The 18146-nt window shown below is 38.1% G+C and overlaps 1 pseudogene; it reads left to right on the top strand.

Annotated features, from left to right (window-relative positions):
* Positions 1-648: 648 nt before the first annotated feature.
* On the top strand, positions 649-17434 carry LOC118031068 (uncharacterized; annotated as a pseudogene).
* Positions 17435-18146: the final 712 nt, after the last annotated feature.

The raw sequence follows: 18146 nt of genomic DNA, 5'->3' as shown, positions 1-18146 counted from the left end.
AGTAGCACTGGCACAGCACAAGGACTCATACTCTCACGAATGTACCCCTTCATCATCAACTCATCTACTTGCTTTTGAAGCTCCTTTGTCTCCTCGGGGTTGCTTCTATAAGGCTGGACGGTTTAGGAATCGAAGCTCCGGGCACAAGGTCCATTTTGATGTTCAATCCCCCTCAATGGTGGTAATACATCATCAAACTCCTGCATCAAAGAAACAACCACACTAGAAATAGCAGAATCAAGATCGTTAGTGTTAAAATAAGCCTCCTTATACACAAGTAAGATCATTGGCTTATTAATGAAAAATACAGATCTGATTTGAGATCCTTTTGCATAAAAATTAGGTTGTTTCTTTAATTTTTCCACACACTACTATCATCACACAAGCTTACTTTCTTCACTCGGTTTTTACCTCCACTCTCAATCGATTTAATTAATGGTTTAGGTTTAGCCGAATCTGATGGTTTTCTCTCACCATTGTCCTCACGTGAATTTTCACTCTTCCCATCCTCACATTCTTTTTTTAATTTGATTTGATCATCATACACTTGTTTTGGAGAAAGAGGTACAAGAGTGATGGTTTTACCATCTTTTACAATAGTGAACCTATTTTTAAACCCATTATGAATTGCTTTCCGATCAAACTGTCATGGACGCCCCAAAAGTTAGTGACTAGCATGCATTGGGACTACATCACACAAAATCTCATCAGAATACTTCCCAATAGCAAACGCAATCAAAACCTTACTTCACCACATTCATTCAACCATTGTAATCTATAAGGCCTGGGATGCTTAATACAACTCAGATTCAATTTCTTCACAAGGGTATCACTAGCAACGTTAGCACAACTACCTCCATCAATTATCATGCTACATACCTTGTTTTGGATATGACATCAAGTGTGAAAAATATTTTCCCGTTGCTGATCTAAATCATCTTCTTTGATTTGCATGTTCAACGCACGCCTTATAACCAAGGCCTCTCCCTCAATAGGATATGCAATCTCATCACTACAATCCACCAAAGGTGGCATCTCTTCACTTTCAGATTTGTCACTTTTAGATTCAACCTCCCCATTGTCTCTTGTAAGCATAACTGATACGATCTATGCAAGGTCAAATTCGGATTTTGACGTAAAATGTGCAACCATCCAGTTTTACGGCAATAGTCATAATTCTCAATCGTACCATTGGATCGAGCTGAAATTTTACGTGGAGTCTCCTGACATGTTATCCTACCTTGGGTTAAAATATCATGTTAATCGGAGTTCGGCAAGGCATCCAAACACGGGTCAACAGAGGCTGTATTAGTTTTGTTATTTACTTACTTTTAACTTGTGGACTTTCTATTTGGCTAGGATTCTATTCCTAAAAGGATGTGGCAGCTTATTTTGGGAATCTCCTAATTCTACAAAGATGTTTAATGGGCAGCAACATAGTTTTCAAGTGTGGCAAGAATTCATAAATGTTTCAGAATCCTTTTCTTACAAGGATTCCTTATTCATCCTAGCTACAAAAAGGAAAGAAGATTTCAGAATTAATTTCACCTTCAGATTTGATTCTCCTAGCTTATATAGGACTTCTAAAGGGCAACAAATCTGATCCTATCATATTTAGGATATTAAATTCGGATTTATTTATTTTATTGTTATTTTCTTCTTAGTTTGGGGTTTATTTATATTATTTGGGTTTAATTGTAAGTGGGCATCACATAAGTCCACATAAGGGGTCCATTAGGGTTTATTTTAGTTTGCAGTCACTATAAATAAGGGCATAACCAGACATGTAAGGGAAGACAATTCAAATTAATAAAACTTCTTGTTTGCCGCACTTTGTGTGATGTGGACCAGCCCAGAAACACCAGCAAGGACCCATTACATGTTCCAAATGGACCAATGACTCGGTCCAAGACAAAGACATTGAAAGACACATTGAATGCATTGGTTTTGAAGGTTTCCACCAAGTCAGAATTGGAAGGTCCATTGGAGTATCAAGAGGAGATCCTAGTACATCTTATCCATGTGGAAGAGGAGTCCAATACAACCTTATTTGGGCCATGAGATAAGGGCTTTATTTTATTTTGTTAGCTACAGCCCAAGGCTTGTTTGGGCTTAATTCATACTTTGTTTTAAGCTAGGATCCAAGGCTTGTTTGGATTAAGTTATGGGCTTTTCATTTTAGGGTTATGGGCTTTTCATTTTAGGGTTTTGGGCCAGTTTTGAGTGGACCTCATATAAGTCCACATAAAGGGTCCATTAGGGTTAACTTTTCAAGAACTATTTAAACTCATGTAGGCCAAAATTTCGGCAGCTTTGATGATTATTATTCTGAAATTTTCAGTTTTAACGTGTGAGAGTGATTCTTGCATTCTTCAGTTCTTGAACGAACTGAATCTGACTTATCGAAGATTAACTGGCTTCGTGGCATCATTCTACTCATTCCAATAGTGTTGGTGCCTTGGGGCAGGTTTCCATTGTGTCGCACTCCTATCAGACCTGTTTCGGCTTTCCGGGATCAGATCTCAATCTTGATTGTGGGTTGCGTGACCACGTGATCACGAGGTTCGCATTAGTTGGTATCAGAGCTAGGCTCCGAAACAAGGTCAAATCATTCTGTTATTTTCATTTTTTTTTAGTGTCCCTTAAGTTTTTTAGTGTTTGCATCCATCTTCTTGTTCTTCGTGTCTGTGTCATCTAAGCAAAAAAAAAGTTTATATTTCATCTTGTTACTGCCTCTAATCATATCAGTTTGTTAAAAAGAAAAAAAAATCAGAAAGAAATAGAGAAAAGAGTGATTAGTTGAAATTTGAAGGATCATTCAATTTTGCCGCAGAAACACAAATCTTGGTGAACTTCATATTCAGTCTATTGGGGGTGGGATCGCATGATATATCAAATTTGGGCTTATTCTGATATTATTTGCTTGAGGTTTTAATTCGAGTTTCAATTCTGCCGCAAAACACTACTCTTAGTGAACCCTAGGTAAAACACCTTGGAATCTATTGAAACTTCATATTCTGAGTATTGGGTATGCGATTGCAGCACATATTAAATTTGGGATTATTTTGATATCGGTTTCTGGAGGTTTTAATTGGAGGTTCAATTCTGCCGCAAACTGATCATACAAGGGGTTTGGGTACCTAGACATTATAGAGCGACCTATAAATTGATTTTTGGTTTTTTCATAGTATTGCAATACTAAATATTGAATTTGAGGTCATTTCGAGATCGTTTGGTCTGGGTTTCAATTCTGTTACGTAAAATTGCGTAATAGGTTAGATTTGCCTAGAGTTTCAAAACATGATCTTTTCTGTTTAGTTTTGTCCAAATATTTTTGTTTCTGCTATATTTGGATTATCTAGGAGTCAAGTAATTGTTTTCTTAACATTCGCTTCTGTTTTATTTCGTGTCTTCGTTTCGTCCACAATTCGTACGAATTTGCATTGCTACTCGCAAAATCGTAATCCTAGTTTTGTTTTGCTTTGTTTTCAGTATATTTATTGATTCTTGAGTCTGAAAATTATATTTAGAGTGCGCTGCGAAGGCTATTGACTTTGATTTGTTGATTTCAGTTCCTAAAGAACCAAAAGAAAGCAAGTTGTGAGGTAAAAGGCGTAGAGAGCTTAATAGAGTGAAAAGCCTTAATTTTTGTTTGTGTGATACACGAGAGGTGTGAGGATATATTTGTGCTCCTGACCAAATTTTGCAGATTCAAAGAATGTCTGAAAACAACGAATCAGCGACACAAAACTTTGACGTAGCTTTCCAATTGCGATCCATAGGCCAGCAACTTGAGCTGTTGTCTAGGACGTACAAGGATCTGAAAGATGTGGTGAATTCGATAAAGCAACAGAATAGTGGGGCTGATCGACGGGGAAATACGGTCCGTATGGCTGCACGGAATGTTAGATCTGATTTTGAAGAGTTTGTTGATGAAAACGCAGATGCGGGAGAAGATGACTATGATTTTGCATCAGCTGGCCAAGGAATCAGGTCTGGACCGAACAGGGCTAGGAGGAATGTGAATTTCCGTGGCATGAGCACTCATGAAGATATGGATGGGGACTTGGACACCATTAAACTGAAAATTCCTACCTTTCAAGGTAAAAACGATCCCGAGGCTTATTTGGAGTGGGAGAAAAAGGTAGATTGGATTTTTTATTGCCATAGCTATTCTGAACAGAAAAAGGTGAAATTGGTGATAATTGAGTTTACGGAGTATGCGTTGATTTGGTGGGATCAGATTGTGATCAGTAGGAGGAGGAATGGCGAGCGACCCGTTCAGACTTGGGGGGAGATGAAAGTCTTAATGAGGAGACGATTTGTGCCGAACCACTATTATAGAGACTTATATCTGAAGCTCCAAGGTCTGAATCAAGGTTATAAGACAGTAGATGAATATCACAAAGAGATGGAGATAGCAATGATTCGGGCTAATGTTGTTGAGGATAGAGAAGCCACCATGGCTAGATTTCTTAATGGGTTGAATCGGGACATTGCTAATGTGGTTGAGCTACAGCACTATGTGGAGCTAGAGGACATGGTTCACATGGCGACGAAGGTTGAGAGACAACTTAGGAGGGGGCATGCTCGGCCAGCGTTTAATTCGGGTTCGTCATCATCTTGGAAGCCGAATCTAAAGAGAGAGGGCACTGTCCGCCCAAGATCCTTTGGTCCTTCTAGAACTGAACCACCAAAGGCTAAAGTTGATGTCCCTACTGATGCCAAAGGTAAATCTGAAACTCAACCTAAACGTACTCGTGATGTTAAATGTTTCAGGTGTCAGGGACATAGACATTATGCTTCAGAGTGTCCAAACAAGAGAATCATGATGATTAGAGATAATGGTGATGTGGAATCTGAAAGTGACAGTTCTGATTGTGAAGGCATGCCACCATTGGAGGATAGTGATGGGGATGAGTTAGCATTACCGGTTGAGGAGTCCTTGGTTATAAGGCGAACACTTCAGGTTCAGGTCAAAGAAGATGATACTAATGAACAAAGGGAGAACATCTTCCATACGCGTTGTTACGTACAAAGAAAGGTGTGTGGTTTAATTATAGATAGTGGAAGCTGTGTTAATGTTTGCAGTGCCACCCTTGTTAGTAAACTGAATTTGTGTACTGCTAAGCATGCTAAACCATATAGATTGCAATGGCTGAATGATAGTGGTGAAGTGAAAGTGACTAAACAGGTTGTGGTTCCATTTTCGATTGGGAAATATGTTGATGAAGTTCTGTGCGACGTGGTACCAATGCAAGCAAGTCACATCTTGTTGGGGAGACCATGACAATATGATAGGAAGGCAATTCATGATGGGGTTAAAAATAGGTATACCATTGTAAAAGATGGTAAAACCATCACTCTTGTACCTCTTTCACCCAAACAGGTGTATGATGATCAAATAAAGCTAAAAAGTGAGCATGAGGCGATGGGGAGAGAAAATCAAGGTGAGGAAAAAGGGGAGAGAAGACCATCAGATTCGGCTAGAACCCAAACCACTACAACCCATTCGGCCACCCATCCAAACACAAGCAAATATTTGGCCAACACTCCAAACAAATCAAACCATTCGACCACAACTCAAAAACACCCAAATCTGGCCGAGAGTGGAGGTAAGACAAGAGGAGTGAAGAAAGTCAGCAAGTGTGATGAGAATTGTGTGGAAAAACTAAAGAAACAACCCAATTTTTATGCTAGAGAGGGTGAGGTCAGATCTGTATTTTTCACTAACAAGCCAATGATCTTACTTGTGTACAAAGAGGCTTACTTTAATACTAATGATCTTGATCATATTGTGCCTAGTGTTGCTATTTCTTTGTTGCAGGGATTTGATGATGTGTTCCTCGACGATACTCCTAGCGGATTACCACCATTGAGGGGGATAGAGCATCAGATTGATTTCGTACCCGGAGCTTCAATTCCTAACCGACCAGCTTATAGAAGCAATCCCGAGGAGACGAAGGAGCTTCAAAGGCAAGTTGATGAGCTGATGGAAAAGGGCTACATTCGTGAGAGTATGAGCCCGTGTGCTGTACCCGTGCTACTTGTGCCAAAGAAGGATGGAACATGGAGGATGTGTGTTGATTGCCGAGCCATCAACAACATAACGGTAAAGTATAGACATCCCATCCCTAGGCTTGATGACATGTTAGATGAGTTACATGGATCCTGTATTTTCTCTAAAATTGACTTGAAAAGTGGGTACCATCAAATTAGGATGAAAGAAGGTGATGAATGGAAAACAACATTTAAGACTAAGCATGGTTTGTATGAATGGTTAGTAATGCCGTTTGGACTTACAAATGCACCTAGTACGTTTATGCGTTTAATGAATCATGTGTTGCGTGCATTCATAGGTAAGTTTGTGGTTGTGTATTTTGATATATAACAAGAACTTAACTGAGCATCTTGATCATTTGCGTAATGTACTTAGTGTGTTGCGTAGTGAGAAATTGTATGCTAATCTTAAAAAGTGTGCCTTTTGCATGGAGAAAATTGTGTTTCTTGGCTATGTTGTAACTGCACATGGTATTGAGATGGATGAGGAGAAAGTTAAGGCCATCCGGGAATGGCCTACACCCAAATCGGTAAGTGAGGTAAGGAGTTTTCATGGGTTAGCTAGTTTTTACAGGCGTTTTGTGAAAGATTTCAGCACAATAGCTGCGCCCTTGAATGAAGTTCTTAAAAAGTCAGTTGGGTTTAGATGGGGGGAGGAACAAGAGTTGGCTTTTGTTTTTTTGAAAGACAAATTATGTTCTGCACCTGTTTTGGGTTTACCTGATTTTACAAAAGCATTTGAAATAGAATGTGATGCGTCTGGAATAGGAATAGGTGCTGTTTTGATGCAGGATCGGTGACCTATTGCGTATTTCAGTGAGAAGTTAAGTGGAGCGACCTTGAACTATCCCACTTACGACAAAGAACTCTATGCTTTGGTAAGAGCACTTGAGACATGGCAGCATTACTTGTGGCCAAAAGAGTTCGTAATCCATTCGGATCATGAGTCCTTGAAACATCTGAAAGGACAAGGTAAGTTGAATAAGAGGCATGCAAAATGGGTTGAATTCATTGAAACTTTTCCTTACGTAATCAAGTATAAGCAAGGGAAAGAGAACATCGTAGCTGATGCACTCTCGCGCAGGTATGTTCTTTTTACACACCATGAATACTAGATTGTTAGGTTTTGAATATGTGAAGGAATTGTATGATAATGATTCTGACTTTGCTGAGATTTATAATGCATGTGGACATTCGGCTTTCGATAAGTTTTATTTGATGGATGGTTATTTGTTCAAAGAAAATAGATTGTGTGTTCCTGCTAGTTCTTTGCGTGAATTGCTTGTTCGAGAAGCACATGGGGGTGGTTTAATGGGTCACTTTGGGGTTGCGAAAACCTTGGATGTATTGCATGAGCATTTCTATTGGCCAAAGATGAAAAGAGATGTGCAACGAATTTGTGAACAGTGCATTGCTTGTAGAAAGGCAAAATCTAGAGTACAACCGCATGGACTATATACACCACTACCTGTGCCTACTGAACCTTGGGTAGATATCTCTATGGACTTTGATTTAGGTTTACCTAGGTCAAAGAAAGGTAGAGACTCTATCTTTGTTGTGGTAGATAGGTTTTCTAAAATGGCGCATTTCATTGCATGCCATAAAACAGATGATGCATCTCATATCACAGACTTGTTCTTTAGAGAGATTGTACGTTTGCATGGCATTCCTAAGAGTATAGTGTCAGATCGTGATGTTAAGTTCCTTAGTTACTTTTGGAAGACCTTATGGGGAAAGTTGGGAACTAAACTCTTATTTTCGACAACATGCCATCCTCAAACAGATGGACAAACTGAGGTAGTGAATAGAACATTATCCCAACTTTTACGTGCTGTAATTCAAAAGAATTTGAAAAAGTTGGGAAGAATGTTTGCCTTTTGTTGAGTTTGCTTATAATAGAACTGTGCATTCAACTACTACTTTTTCTCCTTTTGAAATTGTTTATGGTTTTAATCCACTAACTCCTATGGACTTAATTCCTTTACCTTTTGAAGAAAGGGTAAGTTTAGATGGTGAAAAGAAGGCAAAGATGGTGAGAGAACTCCATGAGGGAGTTCGACTACAAATAGAGAAAAAGAACAGACTTTACGCTTCTAAAGCAAATAAGGGACGTTAAACTGGTTGTTTTTCCAACCCGGTGATTGGGTATGGGTGCACATGCGTAAGGAACGATTTCCTAACCAAAGGAAATTCAAAATTACAGCCTCGTGTGGTGATGGTCCTTTTCAGGTTTTAGAGAGAATCAATGACAACGCATACAAAATCGACCTTCCAGGTGAGTATAGTGTTTAGTGCTACCTTTAATGTTGCTGATCTTACTTTGTTTGACACAGATTTTGATTCGAGGTCGAATCCTTTCGAGGAGAGAGGGGATGATGCGGACCAGCCCAGAAACACCAGCAAGGACCCATTACATGTTCCAAATGGACCAATGACTCGGTCCAAGACAAAGACATTGAAAGACGCATTGAATGCATTGGTTTTGAAGGTTTCCACCAAGTCAGAATTGAAAGGTCCATTGGAGTATCAAGAGGAGATCCTAGTACATCTTATCCATGTGGAAGAGGAGTCCAATACAACCTTCTTTGGGCCATGAGATAAGGGCTTTATTTTATTTTGTTAGCTACAGCCCAAGGCTTGTTTGGGCTTAATTCATACTTTGTTTTAAGCTAGGATCCAAGGCTTGTTTGGATTAAGTTATGGGCTTTTCATTTTAGGGTTTTGGGCCAGTTTTGAGTGGACCTCATATAAGTCCACATAAAGGGTCCATTAGGGTTAACTTTTCAAGAACTATTTAAACTCATGTAGGCCAAAATTTCGGCAGCTTTGATGATTATTATTCTGAAATTTTCAGTTTTAACGTGTGAGAGTGATTCTTGCATTCTTCAGTTCTTGAACGAACTGAATCTGACTTATCGAAGATTAACTGGCTTCGTGGCATCATTCTACTCATTCCAATAGTGTTGGTGCCTTGGGGCAGGTTTCCATTGTGTCGCACTCCTATCAGACCTGTTTCGGCTTTCCGGGATCAGATCTCAATCTTGATTGTGGGTTGCGTGACCACGTGATCACGAGGTTCGCATCAACCTTCCTTATGAATAAAACACAATCGTCATAAGAAGAACATAATTTAGTTCATACATATGAAAAAATTGAGATTAAAAAAGAGAGAGTTATCAATCAAGTCTGATATGTGTGTTATTTATTACAGATTGAAGATGCCCTACAAGATAAAAATTAGATCAATGCCATGCATGAGGAACTAATTTAGTTCATACAAAATGATGTATAAGAACTAGTTCCACGTCTTGATTGTCACAACATAGTTGGAACTAAATAGATTTTCAAGAACAAAACAAACAAGCATGGAGTAATTATTAGAAATAAAGCAAGACTGGTGGCACAAGGATACACTGAAGTCAAATGAATTGATTTTGATGAGATACTTGCACCAGTAGCTCATTTGGGATATGTGCGCATACTGTTTGCAATTACTTGTCATTTGAATTTTAAATTGTATCAGATGAATGTTATGAGTGCATTCTTAAATAGAATCTAAGGTTTCATTGATCATTTGTTTTCTAATCACATACACAGGTTGAAGAAAACCCTTTAAGGTCTAAAGAAGCACCAAGAGCATGGTATGGATGATTAAAAAAAGATTTGTTAAACAATAATTTCAAAACAGGACAAGTTGACATGACTATTTTCATAAGAAAGACTAGTAAACACCTAGTCATTGCTTAGATTTATGTTGATAACATTGTGTTTGAATCTATTTGTGATTCATTTTCTCATAAGTTTGCTAAAGAAATGAAATAAGAATTTGAAATAAGTGGTGAGTTAAATTGCTTCCTTGACATACAAATTAAGCAGAGCGAAAATGAGACTTTAATTTCTTAATCTAGGTATTTTAAAAATATGGTTAAAAAGTATGGTATGAAAGAAAAGAGTCATGCTCGTACACCTATATACACATCTATCAAAATGAACTAAAATTCTACACGTGTGTTGATTATAAACTTTATAGAAGCAAGATAGGAAATCTATTTTACATTATTGCTAGACATGACATTGCTTTTAGTGTGGGTGTTTGTGTAAGATTTATAGAAGCATTATAAGATGTTTTTATGTTTGTGGCAACTTATTAGAAGCATAGATGAGTAAGAAATAAAATTCAATCTCATTATCCACTTCAGAAGCCAAGTATATTGCAGTAAGAAGGTTCTGTACAAATTTTTTTTGGATGAAAAATATACTAGAGTGATGCGAACCTCATGATCACATTGTCACGTAACCCACACACAAAGACACCAATTCCTGGAAAGCCAAGTAAATCAGGTTTGATAAGAGTGTGACACAAAGATAACTTGTACCTAGGCATTAGCACTATTGGAAACGAAAACCCTCACCCAACAAATTTTTGGCTTACATGAGTTTAAATAGTTCTTGAAAAATTAACCCTAATGGACCCCTTATGTGGACTTATATGAGGTCAACTCAAAACTGGCCCAAAACCCTAAACTGAAAAGCCCATAACTTAATCCAAACAAGCCTTGGATTCTAGCTAAAAACAAAGTATTAATTAAGCCCAAACAAGCCTTGGATTCTAGCTAAAAAACAAAGTATTAATTAAGCCCAAACAAGCCTTGGGCTGAAGTTATCAAAATAAAAATAATGCCCATAATACTAAATCCTTGTTTTGCCATAAAAGAATAGAATGAAGTAAAATATTACAGATCTGATTCAAGGCTTATTTATAGCCTTCCATGCAGCCCCTTAATCCTAGAAACAAAAGAAAAAAGTAGCCACCCATATTGTTTCCAAGTTGTAGTAGGATTCTTTTGTTTCCTTTGCTGTCCTCACTTTATGGCCCAAATAAGGTTGTATTGGACCCCTCTTGCACATGGATAAGATGTACTAGGATTTCCTTTTGATACTCCAATGGACCTTTCAATTTTGACTTGTTGAAAAACCTTCAATGCCTCTTTTAATGTCTTTGTCCTGGACCGAGTTATTGGACCATTTGGAACATGTAATGGGTCCTTACTAGTGTTCATGGGCTGGTCCACATCATTAACACAACTTCCACTATACATAATTAAAATATACACCTTGGTTTGTACAGAGCAACGCATATGGAAGATATTCTCCCTTTATTGATTAGGTTTATCTTTCTTGACCTAAACCTAAAGTATTTGCCTTATAACCAAAGACTCCTCAACCAATAATGCTAAATCATACCCATCACTATCCTCCCGGTGGCATGCTTTCACAATCAGATCTATCACTTTAAGATTTGATATCACCATTATCTCTAATCATCATGATTCTCTTGTTTGGACACTCCAAAGCTTAATGTCCATGTCCTCGAAACATTTAACATCACAAGTACATTTAGGTTGAGTTTCAAATTTACCTTTGGCATTAGTAGGGACATCAACTTTAGCCTTTAGTGGTTCGGTTTTAGAAGGAATAAAGGACCTCAACTAGACATTACCATATTTCTTTAGATTTCACTTCTAAGATGATAAAGAACCCAAATTAAACGCTAGTCGAACATGTCCCTTCCTAAGTTGTCTCTCAACCTTCCTAGCCATGTGAACCATATCCTCTAGTTCCACATAGTGTTATAACTCAACAACATTGGCAATGCCTCGATTCAACCCATTAAAAAATCTAGTCATGGTGCCTTCTCTATCCTCAAACAACATTGGCCCCAACCATTGCTTTCTCCATCTCTTTGTGATATTCATTTACTGATTTATAACCTTGATACAAATTTTGTAGCTTCATATATAAGTTTTTGTAATAGTGGTTTGGCACAAATCATCTTCTTATCAAGACTTCCATCTCCCCCAAGTTTGAATAGGTCGCTCCTCATTCCTCCTCTTACTGATTACAATCTGATCCCACCAAATCAATGCATGCTTCATAAACTCAATGACCACCAATTTCACCTTTTTTTTGTTTGGAATAGCTATGGCAATCAAAAATCCAATCTACCTTCTTCTCCCACTCCAAATAAGCCTCGGGATCGTTTTTACCTTGGAAGTTAGGAATTTTCAGTTTAATGGAGTCCAAGTCCCCGTCCACATCTTCATAATTCCCTATGCTATGAAAATTCACATTCCTTCTAACCCTATTTGGTCCAGACCTGATTCCATGGCCAGTAGATGTAAAATCATAGTCATCTTCACCTACATTTGCGTTTTCATCAACAAACTTGTCAAAATCATATCTAACATTGATGCGAACCTCGTGATCACGTGGTCACATAACCCACAATATAGATTGAGATCTGATCCCGGAAAGCCGAAATAGGTCTCATATGAGTGTGACACAATGGAAACCTGCCCCAAGGCACCAACACTATTGGAATGAGTAAAATGACGCCATGAAGCCAGTTAATCTTCGATAAGTCAGATTCAGTTCGTTCAAGAACTGAAGAATGCAAGAATCACTCTCACACGTTGAAACTGAAAAATTCATAATAATATTCATCAAAGCTGCCGAAATTTTGGCCTACATGAGTTTAAATAGTTCTTGAAAAGTTAACCCTAATGGACCCTTTATGTGGACTTATATGAGGTCCACTCAAAACTGGCCCAAAACCCTAAAATGAAAAGCCCATAACTTAATCCAAACAAGCCTTGGATCCTAGCTTAAAACAAAGTATGAATTAAGCCCAAACAAGCCTTGGGCTGTAGCTAACAAAATAAAATAAAGCCCTTATCTCATGGCCCAAAGAAGGTTGTATTGGACCCCTCTTGCACATGGATAAGATGTACTAGGATCTCCTCTTGATACTCCAATGGACCTTCCAATTCTGACTTGGTGGAAACCTTCAAAACCAATCCATTCAATGCGTCTTTTAATGTCTTTGTCTTGGACCGAGTCATTGGTCCATTTGGAACATGTAATGGGTCCTTGCTGGTGTTTCTGGGCTGGTCCGCATCAAACATTCTGTACAGCCCTACTAACCTTATTTCCTCGACAATCAGCCCCACTATTCTGTTGGTTTATCAAATTCTCCTTATCTTCTAGATCCTTGTACGTTACAGACAATAGCTCAAGTTGCTAGCCTATGGCTTGCAGTTGGAAAGCGATGTTAGCAATTTGTGTCACTAACTTGTTGCTTTCAGACATTATTTGAATATGTAAAATTTAGTTAGTAGCACAAAATATATACTCACACTTGTGTTTCATACAACAATCAAGGGTTTTCACTCTAATATGCTCACTATACCTTTTACCTTACAACTTGCTTACCTTTGGTTCTTTAGGAATTGAAATCAACAAATCAAAGTCAGTAGCCTTCACAATGCAATCCAATTATAATTTTCAGACTCAAGAATCAATAAATATATTGAAAACAAATCAAAACGAAACTATAATTACAATTTCACGAGTAGCAATGCAAATTTGTACAAATTATGGATGAAATGAAGACACAAAATAAAATAGAAGTGAATAATAGAGAAAACATAATTGTAAGATTTAGACAAACAAACAATAAGGATCATGTTTTGGAACTTGACGCAGATCTGACTTGTTACGCAATTTTTACATAACAAAATTGAAACCCAAACCAAACGATCTCAAAATGCCGTTAATTTCAATATTTAGTTTTTTGATACCAAACAAACAACAAATCTCTATTTATAGGTCATTCTCTTATGTCTAGATACCCAAACCCTTTGCATGACCACTTTGCGGCAGAATTGAACCTCAAGCAAACGATATCAAAATAAGCTCAAATTTAATATGATCTCACACCTAATAGACATAATATAGAGTTTTAATGGATTCTGAGGTGGTTTTCCTATTGTTCACTAAGAGTTGTGTTTCTATCGCAAAATTGAACCTCGAGTTAAAACATCAAGCAAACAATATCAAAATAAGTCCAAATTTAATATTTGGTGCAACTTCACACCTAGTAGACAAAATAAGAAGTTTCAATGGATTTTGAGGTGGTTTTCTAATAGTTCACTAAGAGTTGTTTTTTTGCGGCAAAATTGAACTTCGAATTAAAACCTCAAGCAAACGATATCAAAATAATCCCAAATTTAATTTGATGTGCGATCTCACCCCCAATAGACAGAATATGAAGTTTGAATTTATTCTAAGTTGGTTTGCATATGGTTCACTAAGGGTTGTGTTTCTGCGGCAGAATTAAATCATTCTTCAAATTTCATCTAATCTCTTTATCTGTCTCTTTCTATATGTCACTGATATGATTAGAGATAAAAAAAAAAAAAAGAAGATGAAATATAACATTTTTGTTTTGGTTAGATGATGTAGACACAAAGAACAAGAAGATGAACAAAGCAAATATTGAAAAGCTTAAAAGGAGCACTAAAAAAAAACAAAAATAACAGAAGGATATGATCTTGTTTCGGAGCCTAGCTCTGATGTGAACCTCGCGATCACGTGGTCACGCAACTCATAATCAAGATTGAGATCTGATGTCGAAAAGCCAAAAAAGATTTGATAGGAGTGTGATATAATGGAAACCTACCCGAAGGCACCACCACTATTGGAATATAGTATAATAATGCCACAAATCTAGTTAATCTTTGATAAGTCAGATTTAGTTCGTTCAAGAACTGAAGAATGCAAGAATCACACTCACACGTTAAAACTGAAAAATGCAGAAGTAATATTCATCAATGGCTACCAAAATTTTTGTTACATGTGTTTAAATAATTCTTAAAAATTAACCCTAAGCGATCTATCATTGTGGGTTGAACTGACCCACATACAAAACTGATCCAAAAGCTCTAAACTAAAAAGCCATATCCTGATCCAAACAAGCCTTGGATCCTAACTTGAAAATAAAGTATTAATTAAGCCCAAACAAGCCTTGGGTTGTAACTAATAAAATTAAAAATAAGGCCCATAATATTAAATCCATGTTCTGCCATGAGAATAAGAGAAACAAATAAAATATTATAGAACTGATTCAAGGCTTATATATAGCCTTCCATGCATCCTATTAATCTTAGAAACAAAAGGAAAAGGTAGCACCCATGTTGTTTGTTGCGATGTCGCGGTTGCACAAATTAATTACCCTAACTTCGAACACAACACACAAGATAGTATAGAGCAAGCAAGGGGTCGATCCCACAAGGAAGGTTCAAGTCTGATTTTTATGCTAGATGATATGGAATTTGAGGGGGGGTTTTGGACGTTATCTAGGCTAAAGCAAAAGAAAAAAGAAAACTATCAAGAGAACAAACCTTGGTCGCAAGCACACATCCACCTATAGAAATCATAACTGATCATGGAAACAAAACATCAATTTATATTTTGAATATTTATCTCTTCTTAACATTGGTTAGTTAATGGATCCGCCGTATAACTAACCCTAACCATCAAACAGTGCAATCCCCATCTCCGACTTCTATTCCACCTCGATCAAAAGTTGCTTTTGTAGATTTTGTAAATTTCTCCAGTGAAGCTAGGGTTTTGGCTCCTCGCAGGAAAAAACCCATGTCAATATTGGGCTCCCCTGCTCCTTCTCGTTGTCCCTCTTCTGGTGGTTGAACCAGTGACTCATCTGGTCATTCCAAGGCCATTCCCATGAACTTAGATCACCATGAGGTGCGCCGTGGTGAGGCTAAAGCTAGCAATTCTCGCCTTCACTCCAAACAGATTGCTCCCTCCCCCACTCCAGTTCAGGGCCAACCTTCAGTGACATGTTCTTCTAAGGGGGTCCCTATGGCACCCTGAGTGATAACTGCACCCCAGGCTGGTTCTAGCCGAGTTGCTTCGCCTGGTTCACCAGGTACATTACACTCCGCCACTCTTGTTCACTTCCCCGATTTTGCATCCTCTACTGCATGTCATATTTAGGGTAGTGATGTTAGTGAACCATTTGATAAATGGAAGTTTTGTTTGGTTGGCTATGTGGCTGGGAAATTTCCTAGATATTCTGCTATGCAATCGTTTATTAACCGCACATGGCAACATAAAGCAAATCTCTCCATGCATGATTCGGGTTGGTTGATCTTTTCATTCTCTTCAGAATTAGAGATGTTGGATGTTCTAGGGGCGGGTCCATATGCTATATTTGGTAGGCCTCTTGTTTTGCAAATCATGCCTGATTTTTTTGATTTCCAATTCACTAAGCTCACTACAATGCCCACATGGGTGCGATTCCTAAATCTGACATTACGTTGTTGGAACCATATTTGCTTATCCAAAATTGCAAGCATGGTTGGTAAACCGATTCATTGTGATGGGCCTACTGTTCAAATGACCCGGGTTTCTTATGCTCGTGTCCTCATTGAAGTAGACCTCCTTTTCTGATCTGCCATCCACTGTCACTGTGCTATTACCCAATGATAACACGTTGGTGCAGCAAGTGGTGTATGTATCACTGCCACACTATTGTAAGCAGTGTAAGTCTCTTGGACATTCCACTCACTTGCACCAAAGGGCACGTCCCCCGCAATAGAAAGAGGCCCATGACAATTCAGCCTGCTCAGCCAGTTCAAGTCCTTCTACAGAGACTACTGATGTTGAGAAACATGATCAGTATTGTACAGGGCCTTCTGTTAATCTTTTAGGAGGATCCTATGTCCACTGAAGTTGCTGCAGCAGATCCTACTAGCACCCAGTCCCTTGGTCGCAAGAGATCCAAGGCTGATGGTACTAAGCTCTCTGATCCAATTTCTAAAGAGGTGGGTACTGTATCTCAACCACTCAAGAGGCAGTATCTCACTCGTAGTAAAGCAGCTGCCATCCCTCGTATTAGGGATGAAACCCAACACCCCTACTGTAGTGTTTCAGTCGCTGCACAGCTCTGATGACTCTGCCCCCTCATCCACTTTCTGACCTTTGGTCTGGCAGAGTTCGGGGCTCCTGCTTTTTGGGTGGATGTCATGCTCATCTGGACTATTTTTTATGGTATTTTCTTGTTTTGTGTAGCTTCTCTGCTAATTGGCTCTTGCTTTTGTCTTGTGCAATTATTTTGCTGGTTCGCCTGTTGCTTGCTTTCTATTGTTCCTGTTTGTCAGGACTGTGGGGAACTTCTTATCCTTTGTACAACTTCATCCCTGTTTGGTCTCTGCTCTGGCGGTTCCTGGGTATTTCCCCTGCTTGTTTGATCTGCTAATTGGTTGTTGTTGGCTGGCTCTGCCTGCTGTTTTGGTGGCTGAGGCCTGTTGTCATTGCTTAGGTGGTTTGGCTGGTATGTTGTGTTGGCTTCTTTTGTTTGCTCAAGGGATCATGTTCCTTTGTTCTAACTTTAGTGTGCTTGTCTGGAGAGGCTGTTCTCCTACAAACGCGTATTGTAAATATTTTGGTTTCTCTAGGGAGAACTCTTGTTCATGGTAGGATTGCTTGTTTTAGGGAGGTTGTTCCTTAGTTCAAGATTCTTTTTAGCTGGCTTATGCTGGGGAAAATGTTCCCATGCCCTCGCTTTTAGTGTTAGCTTCAGTTTATTCAAGGGTTTCCTTGGCTAGTGTATGTAATGTTTTGCTGGTTTCCAGCTTGTATTGCAAGCTTGTCTTGCTCTTTTTTTATCTATATACTTCTTACATTTGATCAAAAAAAAAAAAAACAACCACAATGTCCACACTAGTAATTTAATTCAATGGTAGCCTTAAGAACTAGATAAGTTTATTAATCAAGAAAACATAACTGTTCGTAGTCTATGTTTGATTTGATTAAATGTTCTCCATAAGATTAATAACATAAATCTGCCACAATTATTAAACTCAGTTGCTTCACAAGTTCATACACTACAACTCTAGTTTTGATATCAAACTTAGCAATAGATTGTCTACAATAATAACTTAGAGTCCGCTCTAGCAATTAAAATAAACAATCATAAGAAAAATAAGCATAGGAGAACAAATATATTCATCATATAAACTAAAAAGAAAAGGTAAAATAAATCTCACAGTTCTTAAAATCCGAAGGTTTCCGTGTCCTTGCAACTAAGAAAATGAGTTTAGCCTTGCATGTTTGTTAAATATCTAATAAAAAAGATGGAGGAATGCATGATTTTGGGTTTCTTTAGAGTAGGGGTATTTTTCTCCTCTTGGTGTGGCTGCCCCCTTCTCTTCTCTCATTCT

The sequence above is a fragment of the Populus alba genome, chromosome 3, assembly GCF_005239225.2.
Source record: "Populus alba chromosome 3, ASM523922v2, whole genome shotgun sequence".
NCBI lineage: Eukaryota > Viridiplantae > Streptophyta > Magnoliopsida > Malpighiales > Salicaceae > Populus > Populus alba.
Note: the sequence above shows the minus strand (reverse complement) of the source record. Positions and strands in the feature narration are given on the sequence as shown.